At 41.7% G+C, this 21,247-nt stretch overlaps 1 protein-coding gene across 5 annotated transcripts in view; it reads right to left on the reverse strand.

Annotated features, from left to right (window-relative positions):
• Positions 1–21,247, reverse strand: part of NLGN1 (neuroligin 1) — a 1,437,853-nt gene that overhangs the window by 993,053 nt on the left and 423,553 nt on the right. The window lies entirely within an intron of this gene.

The following is a 21,247-nucleotide window of genomic DNA, read 5'->3' on the forward strand; positions in this document are numbered from 1 at the left end:
AGATGAGGTTTAACAATGATAAATGTAAGGTTATACACATGGGAAGAAGGAATCAATGTCACCATTACACACTGAATGGGAAACCACTGGGTAAATCTGACAGGGAGAAGGACTTGGGGATCCTAGTTAATGATAAACTTACCTGGAGCAGCCAGTGCCAGGCAGCAGCTGCCAAGGCAAACAGGATCATGGGGTGCATTAAAAGAGGTCTGGATACACATGATGAGAGCATTATACTGCCTCTGTACAAATCCCTAGTTAGACCGCACATGGAGTACTGTGTCCAGTTTTGGGCACCGGTGCTCAGGAAGGATATAATGGAACTAGAGAGAGTACAAAGGAGGGCAACAAAATTAATAAAGGGGATGGGAGAACTACAATACCCAGAGAGATTAGCGAAATTAGGATTATTTAGTCTAGAAAAAAGATGACTGAGGGGCGATCTAATAACCATGTATAAGTATATAAGGGGACAATACAAATATCTCGCTGAGGATCTGTTTATACCAAGGAAGGTGACGGGCACAAGGGGGCATTCTTTGCGTCTGGAGGAGAGAAGGTTTTTCCACCAACATAGAAGAGGATTCTTTACTGTTAGGGCAGTGAGAATCTGGAATTGCTTGCCTGAGGAGGTGGTGATGGCGAACTCAGTCGAGGGGTTCAAGAGAGGCCTGGATGTCTTCCTGGAGCAGAACAATATTGTATCATACAATTAGGTTCTGTAGAAGGACGTAGATCTGGGGATTTATTATGATGGAATATAGGCTGAACTGGATGGACAAATGTCTTTTTTCAGCCTTACTAACTATGTTACTATGTTACTATGTTACTTAAATTCACTGAACTGTTAAGTTAATTTCCAGTTTATGTCAATAGTTTGGGAAACATTCCTTCCTGTTCCAGCATAGTGCACAGAACAAGCTTCAAAATAGAGTTTTTAACACTTTCATGATATGATCAATTTTAGTTTTTGCTTTCTTATTCTTTTTTTCTTCCCAGAGCCATAACTTGTGAAAAAACAATTCTAATTTTTTGGAGGGGAATCACTTTTACTTTGGCATTTTGTGGTAAAAATTACATCGCCGCATTATTCTCCTCATCGGCACAATTATGGTGATACCAGCATGTCCACTTTTTTTATTATTTTAGTAGTGAAAAAAAGGCAGAAGTTTAAAAAAATTGATTTACCATATATACTCGAGTATAAGCCGACCCGAGTATAAGTCGAGGCACCTAATTTTGCCATGGAAAACTGACTGAGCTTATTGAATTGAGTATAAGCCGGGTATGTATTGTCCCCTCATCCCTATCCTGCTATGCGTGGCTCCCCCTTCCCTGTCCTGGTATGAATGCCTCCCCATCCCTGTCATTGTATGCATGCCTCCCCTGTCCCTATCATTGTATGCATGCCTCCCTCTTCCCTGTCCTTGTATGAATGCCTCCCTGTCCCTGCCCATGTCTGCATGCCTCTCCCATTCCTTCTCTGTATGCATGCCTCCCCCATTCTTTCCATGTATGCATGCCTCCCCCGTTATGTCCCTGTATGAATTCCTCCCCATCTCTGCCCCTGTATGCATGCCTCCCAGTTCCAACCCTGTATGCATGCCTCCTTATTCCCTATCCCTGTGTGCATGTTTCCTATTGGAAAAAAATAAAAAACATCATACTCACCTACCTTCGTACCCTGGGTGCTGGCACTGCATCTCGTTTCGGCTGCCGGCGCCTGCGCTCCACCCCTATGGGAGTGGTGACGCATCCATATTCATCACCTAAAGCCCTTCCCGACCTGTGACGCCACGTAGGCGTCATGAAAGTCGGTGCCAATCCGACCTGTGATGCCTATGTGGCGTCTTGGAGGGATAGCATCCCTGCAGATCGAGTAAAAGGGTTAACTCCAATTTCACCCGATCTGCAGTGACAGGGGGAGTGGTACTTCAGCCCGGGGGGGGGGGTGGCTTCACCCCCCCCCCCCCCCCCGTGGCTACGATCGCTCTGATTTGCTGTTGAAAGTGAAACTGAACAATATCCTGTTAAGGTCCTACACACATCCTACTGCTCAAAACTGCCTGGCTGTGGAGGTTGGCACCCTAAGAAACGATTTATTGGCGCCCCCACTCAACGTAGGCTGTCCCTCACTCCCCTACTATATCCCTCTCAATATAGGTGGGAAAACAATATAGTGAAGAGCAGTGGTGAAAAAAGCACAGAAAAAAATGCCCACAAATACAAATAGTCTAAAGACCTTAACAGGCACCCCCATACATATTACAATGATACAGCACACCGCATAAGTAGCTTATACCAAAAAGCCAAAATATAATCCACTAGTGACTATGCTCGTCCTCTGTCCATTACAGACAGATATTCATATCATTGCAAGTCATAGCCCATTCAGGACCCGAATATAAGGCTAGAATGGTATTTAAAACGATAATGAAGATGACTTAGCGTGTGCTGGTGTTGCCCCAACGCGTTTCCCGTTAGCACGGTTCATCAGGAGGAAAATAGTATGGTCATTCATGATGCCGGATGCCATATAGATGAGTATTCTACTCATCTATATGGCATCCGGCATCATCAATGAAACGCATCGGGGCAACACCAGCACACGCTAAGTCATCTTCATTATCATTTTAAATACCATTCTAGCCTTATATTCGGGTCCTGAATGGGCTATGACTCGCAATGATATGAATATCTGGCTGTAATGGACAGAGGACGAGCATAGTCACTAGTGGATTATATTTTGGCTTTTTGGTATAAGCTACTTATGCGGTGTGCTGTATCATTGTAATATGTATGGGGGTGCCTGTTAAGGCCTTTAGACTATTTGTATTTGTGGGCATTTTTTTCTGTGCTTTTTTCACCACTGCTCTTCACTATATTGTTTTCCCACCTATATTGAGAGGGATATTGTAGGGGAGTGAGGGACAGTCTACGTTGAGTGGGGGCGCCAATAAATCGTTTCTTAGGGTGCCAACCTCCACAGCCAGGCAGTTTTGAGCAGTAGGATGTGTGTAGGACCTTAACAGGATATCGTTTAGTGGTATTTCGTTTTGTATCTAATATATTGGTATCTACCAAGTTTTAATATTGGGTCAAGGTTTTTATATATATATAGATCATTAAAAGTGAAGTTTTAAGGGATTACATGTACGCATCTAGATTTATTAGTTCCTGTTTATTTATGATTTGTGTCTTTTTGGAAAGTGAAACTGCCAATCAAAGCGATTTGAAATATTTCACCTATGAAAACTGGTGAAATATTACAATCCAGCCACGGCTGATGCTGCAATATCAGTAGGGTGTCCTCGGCAAACTGCTGGTCTGTGAGGAAGGTGCAGGTGGAGATGTTATGTTGCCTTGATCAAAATGTGGTGTCGATGTCAGAGAGTGCTCAACACCAGCAGGTGTTTCCACTAGCGAATTTCCTGACGACCTGCCAATCACCCTGGCTGTTGCGGGTAAAGAGGTGGAAGCTCTACATCCAAAACCATGGGAGACTGCTGTCCCCACAGTCACAGAGGATGAAGAGATGCGGATGCACTTGATGGGGCAGACGGTGGTTGACCCGGCCCACTAGGCCCCATTGTAGCACAGTGAGCTTCCCACTGCAACTTATGCCTCATATCCATGTGACGGTTCATGCATGAAGTACTCATGCTAGTGATTTTTTTGGCTTCTACTGAGATTTTGTTGACAAATCTTACAGACAACATGAGTTGGGTCATCCTTTGTGATGTCAAAAAAATGCCCAGGCTATGCAATGCTTAGAGCCCGTGCGACCTGAAGAGGCACCAGGACTTCTGGTCTGAGGCACAGTTGAGTTTGAGGATGCAGTTGTTGACGTGCTTCCAGTACTCCATCTCTGTCCAGGAAGGCGCACCGTTACCTCGTCATCAGACTCGTCACTAGCATCCTCCTCCACCTCCTCTGCTGACCTCATGGACTGGCGGACTGGGGGTTGACAGTAAGTGGGATCTACAACCTCGTCATCATCATCCTGTGTGTTCTCACACCCGTCATCCTCAGAGCCAACCTCTTCCTGCCCCGACCGAAAAGTCAAGTTTCGTTCCAATCAGGTATCTCAGTCTCATCATCATCTTCCTCATTGTCTCCACCAACAGCAGTTACAGTTTGGGAACGAGGGTCTACATTATGCTCAGAACCTTCTTCATCTGGGCCTGGATCCGACTCACAAAGATTCTGGGCATCAGTGCAGATCATTTCCTCATCTGGATTCACAGAAGCTCTGGAGCAGACCTCTGATTCCCAGGCTATAGTATGCGTAAACAGCTCTACAGACCATGTGTGTTACCCCATGCTCAGATGGGCAGCTGGAGACTTGGGAGCTGTGAGGAAGCAAGTGCGTTTGGGGTGACAATTCTGAGGACTGGAGTAGTTGTGATGTTGAAGTTGACATGGAGGAAGCCCACTTGAACGAGCACTTGATATCCGTTCAAGCACCTGCTGTTTTTATGCCTCATCTGGAATTTTTGGCGATGCTTGTAGCGATGGTCGTAAGAAAGGGATCATATCAGATTGTCCATGAAAAGAAGTAGACATCTTACTTTGGCTGGAAGATGGTCTTTCTTCTGCAGATGTTACTGTTGCTTTACCACCTACACCATGGACACAATCTTTTTTTCCCTTTCCAACATGCCTATTCCCCTTGCCACTCATTTTAGTGCTTAACTAATTGGCAACTCTGTATCTGTAGTTGTTGGCACAAAAACCGATGGATGAAAACCGAGCAGAACTGAGTGGCCAAACTGTGGTACTAGGCCCAAAACTATTAACTGGATTAGATGCAGTGAAAATAGAGATACACAGGCAGTATAGTTTGTTTCACAGGCGGGCTACTCTGCTGACGTGCAGACACTGCTCCTAGGCCTAAAACTAATAACTGGCTTAGATGCAGTGAAAATAGAGATACATAGGCGGTATAGCTTGTTTCACAGGTGGGCTACTCTGCTGACGTGCAGACACTGCTCCTAGGCCCAAAACTAATAACTGGATTAGATGCAGTGAAAATAGAGATACACAGGTGGTATAGTTTGTTTCACAGGCGGGCTACTCTGCTGACGTGCAGACACTGCTCCTAGGCCCTAAACTATTAACTGGATTCGATGCAGTGAAAATAGAGATACACAGGTGGTATAGTTTGCTACACAGGCAGTATAGTTTGTTTCACAGGCGGGCTACTCTGCTGATTGATGTGCAGACACTGCTGCTAGGCTCTAAACTATTAACTGGATTAGATGCAGTGAAAATAGAGATACACGGGCGGTATAGTTTGTTTCACAGGCGGGCTACTCTGCTGACGTGCAGACACTGCTCCTAGGCCCAAAACTAATAACAGGATTAGATGCAGTAAAAATTGAGATACACAGGTGGTGTAGTTAGTTTCACAGGCGGGCTACTCTGCTGATGTGCAGACACTGCTCCTGGGCCCAAAACTATTAACTGGATTAGATGCAGTGAAAATAGAGATACACAAGCGGTATAGTTTGTTTCACAGGTGGGTTACTCTGCTGACGTGCAGACATTGCTCCTAGGCCCTAAACTATTAACTGGATTAGATGCAGTGAAAATAGAGATACACAGGCGGTGTAGTTAGTTTCACAGGCGGGCTACTCAGATGACTATCAGACAATGCTACTAGCCCAAAAGGATTGGCTGAGCTAGATTACACCAAATGCTGTGACAAACCCTTGCACAGCACTGGCACAGACCTGCCTGGCAAACAGTGCCATGAACTGCTGTAACCTACCCTGAAAAGGGCTGATATTACAATTAGTCCCGACTCCTCCCGACTCCTTAAACCTATCTCTCTGACAATTCACTCCAAAAAAACACTCTTTGTATAGCACCCACAGCAGCAGCGGTGCCGTCTAACATTAAGCTGCAGCAGTGAGGAAATGGTGGCGATGGGGCAAATGGCTGGTTCTTATAGGGCAAGGACATGTGACATACACAGCCAATGACACATGCCCTTGCTTGTGTGCATCACATGCACATTGCTGTCTGTGTGCGCACTGCTGATAGGCTGAGAGACTGCACCTCCCCCACTGTAAATGCGGGAAAGAAAAAATGGAGATATGCGTCATTTCAGCACAGATCTATCCCCCGCCCACTATACACTGAAACAGTCTATTAACAATGATAAACAGTTTTAATGTGCAAATCAAGCGAGGCTTTTGCTGAACGAACAGTTATCAAACAGAAACTCAAACAGCCAAATTTTAAGCAAATTGTTCGGGTTCGTCGAATGACTCGAACACCACCCAAAACAGCTTGAATTTGAGATTGGCGAACAGTTTGACTCGAACACCGCTCATCTCTACTTTGTACCCTAACATCGATTAGCTGGTGCTGCATCCCATTTTGTCTCTTTAGAATAGATAGACAGATAGACAGATAGATAGAAAGAAATGGGATAGATAGGTAGATAGAAAGATAGATATGGGATAGATAGATAGATAGATAGATAGATAGATAGATAGATAGATAGATAGATAGATAGATAGATAGATAGATAGAAATGGGATAGATAGGTAGATAGATAGATAGATAGATAGATAGAAATGGGATAGATAGGTAGATAGATAGATAGATAGATAGAAATGGGATAGATAGGTAGATAGATAGATAGATAGATAGATAGATAGATAGATAGATAGATAGAAATGGGATATATAGGTAGATAGATAGAAATGGGATAGATAGAAAGATAGATAGATAGATACAGAGATAGATACTGTAGATAGAAAAATAATGTAAATATAGATTTTTTTCTCTCTGTAAACTTATATTCAAGTTAAGAAAACTTTTTAAAAAATGATATCCTTTTTTGCTATGTTTGTCAGGCGCACTGTGAGTTATTTACAGAATGAGAACAAGTCTTTCAGGTGGTGTACTCTTCATCTGCATGAAAATTAATTGGGAGCATGTGAGCACTTTGTTTGTGTTTGGCATTCCAGGGAATAAAACAGATCGGTTTCTGCAGTGTGTGCGAACAAAAGTAATTTCACCTTTGTGCTTTGCACCTAAAAGAAAAAAGTCATAGGATGGAATTTATCAAACCTTTATTCCCTGTGTAAGTCAGCATGCAATACCCAACAGGGGATACAGCCCATCTTTCTGTGGCACATTCTACAAAAGAATCTTTCATTGTTCCTAATACACTATATAAGGAAAGATGCAGCTGAGCTGGTTCGTCAATGGAATAAGCTAAATATTAAAGGTACAGTTCATTTACATGTTGGAGATTTCTCCTTTTGGCATTCTTCAAGTGCAGGATATTATATTCATACACATCACCTGACTGTTCACATCTTTCTCTCTTTGCACAATGGTATGAGAGAACCTTATATACAATAATTGTCTCTGTGGGATTGCTGACCATAGAAGAAATCAGTGATGGGTCAGATTCCATTATGACATGCAATTTAGACATTAGAAGCACTCCTCCCATCAAAGTTTTTATCCTTTTAATATATTGCAATCATCATATTATATAGCACTGTGTACTTACAATTGCTCATTCTGCCTTTCTATCTAGTAAATTATTTTTTTCCTGTGCTCTTTGTAAAACGGGAAGTCTCTTGTCCCTGCAAAAATCATTCCCCTCTCCAACTACTGACCCAGCTGCAACCCCTTCTTTTCTAAGAGATATTAGCTTTTATATTGGAGATATGTGTTGGGGTGCTGACTTTCTCTCCCGCATGATGTTGCCTAATAATAAGCAGGATGTCAACCAACACACAAAATGAGCAATGGACGGCACTAGAGAAGCACAAATCAATATGGACATTCACTCCTTAAAGAACATCCGAAAAATAAAGAACATCCGAAAAATACGTAGGTGGCACGTATGTTCTGGGTATACGGTGCTCAGCACTGATAGGCAATCCAGAGTAAATACGATGAAACAAGAAAAGAAAACAGTGCGGCACTCACCCTTATTTTTGAAGCTGTGAAATCGTGCTCTTTATTGGAGAAAAATGTATAAAACATCCATTAGGACATCAGGTCAGCGGGAGGGTGCGAAGGTGGAGTGTTCAACTGGACCCGTTGAAGCACATACCGTGCGAAACGGCCGTCATCCACACTCCACCTCCGCACCCTCCCGCTGACCTGATGTCCTAATGGATGTTTTATACATTTTTCTCCAATAAAGAGCACGATTTCACAGCTTCAAAAATAAGGGAGAGTGCCGCACTGTTTTCTTTTCTTGTTTCATAATAATCAGGATGTGTCGTACAAGAGAAAAAAGAACATGCTCCTAGAGCAGTGTTCCCCATCTCTGGTCCTCAAGACCTCACAACAGGTCATGTTTTCAAAATTTTCTTAGTATTGCCCAGGTAATAATTGCATCACCTGGACAGGCAAGCATTCAATCACCTGTGCAATGCTAAGGAAATCCTGAATACAAGACCTGTTGGTGGCTCTAGAGGACTGGAGTTGGGAACACTGGCCTAGAGAATCTTAGAACGGGCTTTCCCTGTGTGAGACATTTGCTGCAAAGTGGGATCCCAACCAATGTTAATGCCTATGTAGATGTCATAAAAGTTCCTTTAGGCCTAATCTGTAGATATCCAAATATTTTTGTCCATATATTATATCTCATTTTTACAGAATACATGACATACAGTAAGTAGCCTGTTTTCTTTGAAATGGCAAAGCACTGTAATCATAATAGTTTTATTTTAATAAAATAGGGCTTAGAGATATTAAACATTGACCTTAGAACTTGAGACCTTGCAGTGTTATAATCTTGAAAATAAATGGCATCGTTATTCTATATCATTGCATCATTGTTTCATTGTTTGTACTACCTATTTTAAAATACAATGCTAGAATGCATAGTGCATAATGTAAAATAATCAAGGTTAGAGTTGTTGTTTTTTTGCAATTCACTGCCTTATAGAAAAATAGCTATTTATGCAATATAATACAGCATTATGTGACAAAGGCTAAGGATACATCACACTGTTACAGTCAGTGACTCCTTTCATTGTGCTTTCATATAACAATGCACAATATTCACATTTCACTCTAAATCTTCACAGCTTGACAATAAAAAAAATCATAAAAAAAAAACTCCATGAACACTTTATTGTATGTACAGTCAGTAACCTTTCTGTTTCTGGAAGCTGTTACTCATCTAACCTTGAATCCTTCAAAAACTTGATCGTAATGTGGGCTCACACATGCAGTCTCTGATGTAGTTTGTGGTGTAGTATTAAAGCCCAGTGGATACAAAAAGAGAGAATACCCCGAAATACCGCTTTGTGAGTAATCTTGCACATATTCTCTTACATACTGTATACACATGTTTATCATCCCAAATACACACGCACATTTTAGACTAATAGCAGCCCAAGCCACCAACTTGAGAGGTTTACAGCCTCTTCCCTGACAGATGAGGTCAGCAGAGATTAGGACCATTATGTAACATAGTAACATAGTAACATAGTTAGTAAGGCCGAAAAAAGACATTTGTCCATCCAGTTCAGCCTATATTCCATCATAATAAATACCCAGATCTACGTCCTTCTACAGAACCTAATAATTGTATGATACAATATTGTTCTGCTCCAGGAAGACATCCAGGCCTCTCTTGAACCCCTCGACTGAGTTCGCCATCACCACCTCCTCAGGCAAGCAATTCCAGATTCTCACTGCCCTAACAGTAAAGAATCCTCTTCTATGTTGGTGGAAAAACCTTCTCTCCTCCAGACGCAAAGAATGCCCCCTTGTGCCCGTCACCTTCCTTGGTATAAACAGATCCTCAGCGAGATATTTGTATTGTCCCCTTATATACTTATACATGGTTATTAGATCGCCCCTCAGTCGTCTTTTTTCTAGACTAAATAATCCTAATTTCGCTAATCTATCTGGGTATTGTAGTTCTCCCATCCCCTTTATTAATTTTGTTGCCCTCCTTTGTACTCTCTCTAGTTCCATTATATCCTTCCTGAGCACCGGTGCCCAAAACTGGACACAGTACTCCATGTGCGGTCTAACTAGGGATTTGTACAGAGGCAGTATAATGCTCTCATCATGTGTATCCAGACCTCTTTTAATGCACCCCATGATCCTGTTTGCCTTGGCAGCTGCTGCCTGGCACTGGCTGCTCCAGGTAAGTTTATCATTAACTAGGATCCCCAAGTTCTTCTCCCTGTCAGATTTACCCAGTGGTTTCCCGTTCAGTGTGTAATGGTGATATTGATTCCCTCTTCCCATGTGTATAACCTTACATTTATCATTGTTAAACCTCATCTGCCACCTTTCAGCCCAAGTTTCCAACTTATCCAGATCCATCTGTAGCAGAATACTATCTTCTCTTGTATTAACTGCTTTACATAGTTTTGTATCATCTGCAAATATCGATATTTTACTGTGTAAACCTTCTACCAGATCATTAATGAATATGTTGAAGAGAACAGGTCCCAATACTGACCCCTGCGGTACCCCACTGGTCACAGCGACCCAGTTAGAGACTATACCATTTATAACCACCATCTGCTTTCTATCACTAAGCCAGTTACTAACCCATTTACACACATTTTCCCCCAGACGAAGCATTCTCATTTTGTGTACCAACCTCTTGTGCGGCACGGTATCAAACGCTTTGGAAAAATCGAGATATACCACGTCCAATGACTCACCGTGGTCCAGTCTATAGCTTACCTCTTCATAAAAACTGATTAGATTGGTTTGACAGGAGCGATTTCTCATAAACCCATGCTGATATGGAGTTAAACAGTTATTCTCATTGAGATAATCCAGAATAACATCCCTCAGAAACCCTTCAAATATTTTACCAACAATAGAGGTTAGACTTACTGGCCTATAATTTCCAGGTTCACTTTTAGAGCCCTTTTTGAATATTGGCACCACATTTGCTATGCGCCAGTCCTGCGGAACAGACCCTGTTGCTATAGAGTCACTAAAAATAAGAAATAATGGTTTATCTATTACATTACTTAGTTCTCTTAGTACTCGTGGGTGTATGCCATCCGGACCCGGAGATTTATCTATTTTAATCTTATTTAGCCGGTTTCGCACCTCTTCTTGGGTTAGATTGGTGACCCTTAATATAGGGTTTTCATTGTTTCTTGGGATTTCACCTAGCATTTCATTTTCCACCGTGAATACCGTGGAGAAGAAGGTGTTTAATATGTTAGCTTTTTCCTCGTCATCTACAACCATTCTTTCCTCACTATTTTTTAAGGGGCCTACATTTTCAGTTTTTATTCTTTTACTATTGATATAGTTGAAGAACAGTTTGGGATTAGTTTTACTCTCCTTAGCAATGTGCTTCTCTGTTTCCTTTTTGGCAGCTTTAATTAGTTTTTTAGATAAAGTATTTTTCTCCCTATAGTTTTTTAGAGCTTCAATGGTGCCATCCTGCTTTAGTAGTGCAAATGCTTTCTTTTTACTGTTAATTGCCTGTCTTACTTCTTTGTTTAGCCACATTGGGTTTTTCCTATTTCTAGTCCTTTTATTCCCACAAGGTATAAACCGCTTACACTGCCTATTTAGGATGTTCTTAAACATTTCCCATTTATTATCTGTATTCTCATTTCTGAGGATATTGTCCCAGTCTACCAGATTAAGGGCATCTCTAAGCTGTTCAAACTTTGCCTTCCTAAAGTTCAATGTTTTTGTGACTCCCTGACAAGTCCCCCTAGTGAAAGACAGGTGAAACTGCACAATATTGTGGTCGCTATTTCCTAAATGCCCAACCACCTGCAGATTTGTTATTCTGTCAGGTCTATTAGATAGTATTAGGTCTAAAAGTGCTGCTCCTCTGGTTGGATTCTGCACCAATTGTGAAAGATAATTTTTCTTGGTTATTAGCAGAAACCTGTTGCCTTTATGGGTTTCACAGGTTTCTGTTTCCCAGTTAATATCCGGGTAGTTAAAGTCCCCCATAACCAGGACCTCATTATGGGTTGCAGCTTCATCTATCTGCTTTAGAAGTAGACTTTCTAAATTTGTCAAAAATATTTCCCGGATCCGTACATTCCTAAACCAAGAATCTGCAAAAACCCTAGTCCATGCCCTCATCATCTCCCGTTTTGACTACTGCAACCTTCTGCTCTGTGGCCTCCCCTCTAAGGCTGCCGTCACACTAGCAGTATTTGGTCAGTATTTTACATCTTTATTTGTAAGCCAAAATCAGGAGTGGAACAAATAGAGGAAAAGTATAATAGAAACATATGCACCACTTCTGCATTTATCACCCACTCCTGGTTTTGGCTTACAAATACTGATGTAAAATACTAACCAAATACTGATAGTGTGATGGCAGTCTAACACTCTCGCAACCCTCCAATTCTAATCTCTGCTGCCTGACTAATCCACCTGTCCCCCCGCTATTCCCTAGCCTCTCCCTTCTGTCAATCCCTGCACTGGCTCCCCATTACTCAAAGACTCCAGTTCAAAACCCTAACCATGACATACAAAGCCATCCAAAACCTGTCTTCTCCATACATCTGTGACCTCGTCTCCCGGTACTTACCTACACGCAACCTTCGTTCCTCACAAGATCTCCTTCTCTACTCCCATCTTATCTCCTCTTCCCACAATCGCATACAATATTTTTACTGTGCATGCCTCATACTCTGGAACTCTCTACCCCAACATATCAGACTCTCTCCTACCGTGGAAACCTTCAAAAAGAACCTGATTACCCACCTCTTCCAAGCAGCCTACAACCTGCAATAACCACCATTCGACTAAACCACTGCACTACCAGCTCTCCCCTCACCTACTGTATTCTCACCCATCCCTTGTAGATTGTGAGCCCTCGCAGGCAGGGTCCTCTCTCCTCATGTACCAGTCGTGACTTGTATTGATTAAGATTATTGTACTTGTTGTTTATTCACATGTAAAGCACCATGGAATAAATGGTGCTATAATAATAATAATAATAATAATAATAATATCTGATTTCAGATTACAGATCCTTTTGTTCTCTGCTAAAAAAACTTCAGCCAGTGGAGGAATCTGGCAGCACCTCTTCCATAGAGAACACTAGAGCGCTCGGCAGAAAGAATGCTCCTTTACATGGAGAAGTTTACAGAGATAGCCAACATTTTTCTATTGTGTACAGGGCTCATTAAGGTCTAGATGGTTATTTGTGAATCAAACTATGAAAAGTAAACTCTAGACACACATTAACTCAAAAGTCTAATTTGCGTTGTCCACTGCAGGCCTTTTAAGACATAATTGTTTTAGAATATGAACATTTCTAAAGATCCTTTGACATTTTGGTGAGCTACTTTAATCTTGTATTAGCCACTGGAAGAACTGTGTAATTTCAGTTTTTTATTATAATATTCCACACCCCAATATTCAAAATCTATGTACACGATGTGTCAGTACACTTTGATTAATGCATACATGAATCCCACTATTGCAATACAAGTAAAATTGATAGGGCACTTAGTTATAAATCATAAGCTGATAAACAGCATAGGGTCAGGAAAATCAATATATTTAAACAAGTAACCCTTAATTCTCTATGATCGGTCAGATAAAATCTTACATTTTATTAAATACAACTATAAAACCATGAGACAACTACAAACAGATGTACATAAACAACACACAATCGTGCAATCTAGAATATACCCTACTGATAAAGCCTATTGCCAGCACCTGCCTAACAGCACCTTACTACCTCTGTCACCTATTGATGAAGAACCTGCCTATCAGTGGAGGTTGGCACCCTACTTTTCAGTGGATATGGCACCCCCACTCAACGGCGGCTGACCCTAGGATTCCCTGCTGATAGATAGAAACTCCTTGGATATTTTATGGTCAGCAGCCATACCACACATGTAGGCAGGACAAACACTTTTAAGAAAAACCACCAGCTTTGATCGTCAGCTGCAGACAAAGTTAATACCCATAGATCATGGTGACAGGGGGTGAGAAGTGATACTTATCAAAGAAAGATGTTTTGTACGCCTCAATGCGTTTCACCCCAGCGGATCATCAGGAGGCCATGATATGTAGATGCTGCATGGAATAGAGACTGCTCTCCTTATATACATATTTGAGAATGGTTTGGGGCGGTGTCATTCATAACGCCACTAGAGCTAGGACGGGAGCCGCCATGATGTTGGAGCCTCGCAAACTATGCCCAAAGTCCAAGCTGCTTACTAAATACGCGCATATACGCGCATTAATATACATAAATTAACTGCCACGTCTGTTATGCGCCTCACCTCTCCATATCTTGCTATACAGCCGGAAACCCTCTCAGCGTGCGTGTCAGACAGCGCGTCACACAGCTGCGCATGTCAGGAAGTGATACGGTACCCGGCCAGGATGTCTGAGAGACACTGCGAGCCCACCGGCCCCTACTGATGACATCAGTGTGCATCTCAGCTGGACCGCACACAACTGCGCATGCTCAGATCCCTGCTGCTGATATCAGTCAGATATTAGTTAACCTCTTTTCATCAAAAAATGAAAAAGCCATTTATTGACAAAAGGTGACCCCAATATTGGATGGCCACTTACCATTATGACTCACCTATCTATATGTCAAGCCAGAGCTCAACTGAATTCTACCTGAGGGAGAGAGGAGCCAGGCTTAGCTGAAATGTGCAAACTGGATATTCAATATATTAATAATGGATGCATATTGCTCATCTAATGTTGGGGCTGTCCTGGTTACTGATATTTCACTGCTATCGATGTACAGTAGTTTGTATAAAATAAGAACTATCAAAGTTCTGAGCGCTAATAAGTAGTGATGAGCAGGCACTGAAATATTCAAGTGCTCGGTACTTGAATCGAACAGGTCAGATGCTTGGATGGGATCGACTCAAGTAACGAGTATAATGGAAGTCAATGGGAAACTCTAGCATTTTTCCCGAATACCCTAATAGGATGGCAGGGTGGCAAGAAAATCGCTGGAATGGATGGAAACAATGATCAAATGGAATGGAAACAGCATGGGGAAGACACCTGAATGCATTTCTGACTCCCAGGTCACTGCTGGGAACTATGTTGTCAGCGTAATACTACACTTTTACAGACTGAAAATAAAACATTCAAAACTGAAGTTAAAATGGATATTACAGGAAAACATGTTAGGAATCGTTATTTCGTGCATAATAACTCATATATAAGGCAAAATTAAAAAGAGGAAAAATAACATCTCCTCCACCCCTTAATAGCCAGGCCATCTCTCACCGTTTTTGCCCACCACCTATGAATAAAGTAGATGACATTATAGAGGCGGAAATAACACTACACCCACCGGTAGTCACAGATAAATGTAATTTTAACATTTTATTACTTTATCTTGGCATGTGGTGTGTGTGAGATGGTCAGATACATCCTGCTTAATTTAGGAATGAGGGACTCTGAAAGTCACAAAGCCTATGCGGACAATGCAAGAATTGCCAAAAATTATAAGAAAGAGGGACTTCAATACACCCTGTGTTAGATCATAAAGGAGGGCCGCATACACATTCTGTTAAAATTGTAAGCTAGTGGGACTCATAAAGCCTATGCCAAAAAATAGAAGGAGGGACTAGAATGCACCCTGAAAGACACATAGAAGAGGGACTCAAAAACATTTTTTTCCCATTTTTAAGAAATGGGACTACTGGTAAAATCTATGCACTAAGTGCAAGGGTTGAAAAACATTTACCACTGGTGGGTATACATATATTATGTAAGAGAATTGTAGAGGTAGGCCTCATGCATTTCCTGTAAAAATTATGAAGAGCGAGGGCCGCATGATGACCGCCTAAAAATTTGGAGGGCGGGCCACATGATGGCCCTCTAAAAATTATAAATGAGGACCGCATGATGACCCTATAAAAATTTGGAGTGAGGGCTGCCTGCTGACACTTTGAAAATTTTAAGTGAGGGCCGTCTGATAATTCTATAAATATTATGAGCGTAGGTCACCTGTCTATGCTCTTAAAATTATGAAGGCCTCATGATTACCTCACTCAATAGTGAGGCTGCGTGATGACTGTTGATATGGCGGAGGAGAAGGGCAAGAAAAAGAAGAAACCATGATCCTTTTTTTGGATGGGAAGGAGTGCATGAAAATACATCAGAAAGAAAGGAACAGTTTAATCTGCCATCCAATCGGTTACCTGTTCGCACTCTTCTGACTTTAAGACTTGTGTCCTGCAGCCCCCTGCAAAGTGGGACAAGAAGCTAGGTCTTGTGGATGAGCTTGTCTGTTGTGCTCCCGCAGCAGACTGTTTCACCTGGCCCTCGGCCTTGGACTCTGAATGCACCATCGGTAGCATGCCCACTTCCCCGTCCCTTACCACACACCTTGGCTATTTTAAATAAGGCCTATGATATATGCCTGCAAACTTTTTAATAGGGAAAAGAAACTATGTAGCCCTGAAAAGGACTTTTGTTTTTAGGTTGCACCAGCGATTTACCTAAGGACGGGGTGCATGGCAATAAACCAGACAATGACCACATGTTTATTGGCTGTCTAACAGTAACATGGGTATCCAAGAACCCCAATGCTCTATCAAGTACCGAGGAGTGGTGAGCACGCTCCCTCATCACTACTAGTAAGTCATAAAAGTACTAAGCAATTGCACAATCATGAAAGCCAGTCAGTCTATGACAGCCATCTATGACATTAAACATGCCATTGAAGAATATTTGCATTGCTTTAACGCTGCTCTTCAATCCAACCCTTTATCTTCCTTTTAAGAGTATTTAAGCAATTCATCTATTTTAGTGGTAAAATTAAATATTATCTAACCATCCCATAAGGAAAAAACTAGCAGTAATTTGCAGTTTGCTTACAACACAAGCTATTTATATGTGGCATCTTTACCAAGGGCACAATTTGATCATGAACCTTTTCCTTTTTTTCTACTCGAAGCTTGAACTCCCACAGCCTTCATGCCGTTCCTTTCTTCTGTTTTCTTTGTATCCTTCTTATTGTTTTCAAAGAGTTTCATTCCAAAGATCCTTGTCAGAACTTTTTCCAGTGTCTGCAGAAGAGTCTCAGGGGTTGAAATGAGCTATTCATCTTCTCAAACGTGACGTGAGCGATCTGCCCAGTGTAAATGCAAACTGTTTATTTATGCAAATAGAGCCATTCTTTTATTTACTGATAACAATGATTTTGCTTTTTTCTCTTCATTTTTCATCTCTCGGAGTGACATGTATAAAAATGTGCAATGATACAAAACATTATTTGTCTATCGCCTTGCTCCTTATGCCTCGCAGTGTTTTACATCTCCTATTTAACATTTGTAAAATTACCCTAATAGTTTGTGAATATTTTATTATATTTAATATTTTACATTATTACAAATACAATTAAATATTACAGCTTTTTCATATAGGATCAAATGCTTAAATTGCAGTATATTTAGAAAATTGTGTAACTTCCAGTACATGCAAACAACTCTTGCAAATAGTAACCGATCTACAGTTATAATCTACACTTTGATCAGTCAACTGGAAGCTAAACTAATGGCTCCAAGACATGCATTATTACTTTAGGTCCCAGGGTGGTTTCCCCATTCATAGCTCTTGTGTGCCGAGGGATAGCATGCACTACAGTGTTCAACAACCCTTCATTTACCAAGTTCTTCACTGCATATTAAGGCCCCTGAGGATATTGGGCAGCTGGACCCAATTGATTTCTTATTGGCTTTCATGTGAGTTCCTCTTAATGCAAAAATGTGATCGTTGTAGGTTGGAGGCTACTGGACAATCGCATTACTTTGGAGAAAACCACTCTTAAAATCAACATTGCTTCGTTTTTTTTAAAGTGTTGCTTATAATGAAGCAAATTACATAAAATCTAGTTACCAGCAGGTGTTGCAGACGCGTGTCTTTGTGAACTTTTGTCCATTAATCCAGGAGAGCATTTGTGAGGTCAGATGCTGATGTTGCTCAACAGAGACTGGGTTGCAAACTCCACTCTGTTTCATCCTAATGCTGTTCAATGATGCTGTAGCATTAATGTTTCCCCTAACTGGCACTAAGAGGTCAAGGCTGATTTCTAAAAAACAACCCCATGGTATCACCCATCCTACATCAAACTTTACAGTTGGTACAGTGCAGTCAGGCAGGTACCATTCTACTGGTATTCACCAAACCCAGAATCATTGACTACTACTCACAATTAGGGATGAGTGAATGATAAAGTTAGGGGTCCTTACCTAGTGACCATTAATTAACCCCAAATACATACTTTTTAATGTACATCCGGTTTCCTGCTTCAGCTCGCCAGTCTAAAAAAGCTTGTTGAAAGGCTGCAGCACAGCCAATCAACAAGCTTTTAGACTATGGGCACTTCTGTAGTTATCATAGCCATGCCAACTATGTTCTCATTAGTGTATGGATAGGACACAGCTTGAGTGAGGAACAAGTTCTTCCTGTGCACTCTGCAAAAAAGCTGCTGTGTGTACTCTACAACCCATATCTGTAGGAGTGCTATTCCAAAAGCTGCTGTTGGTACTCTGCAACCCATATTTGTGGAAATACTGTGAAAAAAGCTATTGTCTGTACTCTACAACCCCCATATGTGGGAATACTGCGCCTTTAAGCTGCTGTTTATGCTCTGCACCCTCTGCCTGTTGGAGTACCGCACCTTTAAGCAGCTGTGTGTATTCTTCCCCCCACCTGTGGAAGTACTATGTCTTTAAGCTGCTGTGTGTACTCTGCCCCTTGGCCTGTGGGAGTGTTGTACCTTTTAGTAGTCTGAGAGATAAAAAAAAACTGTCATCAGCCGTCTTGTTGCTATTTTTAGGCCAAATAAATGATTTTTCTAAACCTGTGTGTGTTTTGTGGTCGTATGGGAAATAAATATTTCATATCAGCTGTGTTAGGTGTCAAGTTCCCACCACAGGGGGAATCTCGCACCATGTCCTATGCAGTCTCCCATTCTTCCCTAGCCGCAGTGGAGTTTGCTCAGCAGAGACGCCAGTCCCATAATCTGGCTCATGCTGATACTGTATGTCTGGTTACAGCTGCTATCCCAGGTTCAGCCTTTGTAACCAGCATTGATCAGCAGCGAGGAGACATTCCAGGGACTGCATTTCATCTACTGAGTATGCCCGTGGGAAGACCTCTTTTTGGAGGTTGGAGGTCACGTGCCCAGGTCCTGCAGTAGCTCTGATTGGACCACCAGGAAGGTCCTCGCTCGGCCATGCGCTAGACTAAACTTGACTATGTGTGTGTGTGCTGAGAGATTGATACTGGTGAATGCTCCTAAATGATCTCCTTCCCTTTGGTTGTTGTATGGGTATTAGGGTGAGTGGAGCAAGCAGTCAGCTCCTAATAATGGCTTCTCAGCTACATTAACACTACTGGTCAGTGTAGGGTGGGAATTCCCGCTTGATCTCAGCATCTGACTCAGGGCATCCTCAGGCGCAGGCTCAAAAGGCACCAAGGGTCAGAGTGAGATCAATCACCAGCATAGTGGGGGTGAATTTCAAGGAACCCACTAGCGTCCATCTGCTGCATCCTGTGACTGCTAACAGGGCACAGTGTTTCCTTTGTTTCTCTGCGTCTCTGTGAAGCAATAGAGTTCGCATCAGTTCATACCGAGTGATGGAACCCATGTTTATTCTGGCAAATACACCATATAGTACCGCCATTACCTAGCAGCAGGTTCCATCTCTGCACGGTGGACCCCGGGCTGCGCACCTTATTTCTATCTTTATAATTATTTGGTGCGTTCCGCCAGCCCTAACAAGCTGTTTTATTGCCATTTCTAAGGCAAAGAAATAATTTTTCTATACCGGCATGTGTTTTATAGTAGTCGGGAAAATAAATACTTGGCATTAGCCATCTTGTTGCTATTTCTAGGCCAAAGAAATAAATTTTCTGGACCGGTGTGTGTTTTTTAGTAGTCCGGAAAATAATTGTTTTCAGCCATATACTGCCATTTTTAGGCCAAATAAATAATTTTCCTAAGCATTCTCATTGCTATTTTTAGGCCAAAGAAATAATTTTCCTAAACCTCTGTGTGTTTTATAGTAGTCTAGGAAATAAATAATTGGTATCAGCCATCTTGTTGCAAAAAAAGAAAAATTTTTCATGGACGGGTGTGTGTTTTTCAGCAATCTGGGAAATAAATAATAGGCATCAGCCATCTAATTGCTATGTCTAGGTAAAATAAATAATTTTCCTGGACTGTTGTGTGTTTTTACAGAACCATGCTTTAATTCAGTAAACTCTTCAGGACAAGCCATTCTTCACAAATGTTTGTAATGGCTGGATGCATGGCTAGACGCTTGATGTTATGTGGCAATGGGACTGAATGAAAAATCTGAATTTAATGACCACGAATTGCATTCTAACACTTTTGTCAATATAGTGTATGTATAAATGTATAGTAACTCTGAATCCAAAAGTTAATATGCCTCAGAAATTATCGCCATGGACAAATTTTAAGTTTTATCAAGTCTATTAAAAAAAGGCTGCAGTTACTCTTTGGGCCTGCAGACTGCCAAATCATGACATTGTGCAATGCACACACAGTCACTATGTCTTAATATTCCCTATGCAAGCTGGCGGTCACATGACCACATGTGTGTGCGATTTGCATATGTGCAGTTACATGTCCATTAACCTCTCCTCCAATTCTCAATATTGCAGAAAAGTGGAGTTTAGTAGGCGCATGGATGCAAGAATGTAAATCCCATGCATGATTGAACGTGACCACATATCCGCAAGTGGTATACAATCATGACTTCAGACTTTATTTTTGAAGCTGTACAACCACTTTAACCCCTTGCGCCGCACATGTACTGTACTGCGATAGCTGCGTTTCTGCAAACAGCAGTACAAGTACGGGAGTACGATTGGGCGGCTCATGCTGAGCGCCACGGCGTTCGGGTGCCGGTGTCAGAGCTGGCATCCCGTAGCAACGCCCACGATCGGTGGTAGCATTAATTGCGTGCATTTAACCCCTCTGATGCCGCTGTCAGTGCCATTTTTACCAATTTCCCAGAATGAAAATGAAAAACTTGAGCCTAACACACAATCTTGGTGGTAAAAATGTAAATTATTTTATCTTCACTGCTCAATGGTATAAGACTGTGACGCACCTGTGGTGTCAATATAATCACTGCACCCCTAGATGAATTCATTGAGAGGTTTAGTTTGTAAAATGGGGTCACTTATGGCGGGTTCTGCTGATCTGTCACCTCAGGGGTTCTGGCAATGTAACATGGCACCCTCAAACAAGTGCAGCAAAATCTGC

The sequence above is a fragment of the Ranitomeya imitator genome, chromosome 5, assembly GCF_032444005.1.
Source record: "Ranitomeya imitator isolate aRanImi1 chromosome 5, aRanImi1.pri, whole genome shotgun sequence".
In the NCBI taxonomy this organism is placed as follows: domain Eukaryota; kingdom Metazoa; phylum Chordata; class Amphibia; order Anura; family Dendrobatidae; genus Ranitomeya; species Ranitomeya imitator.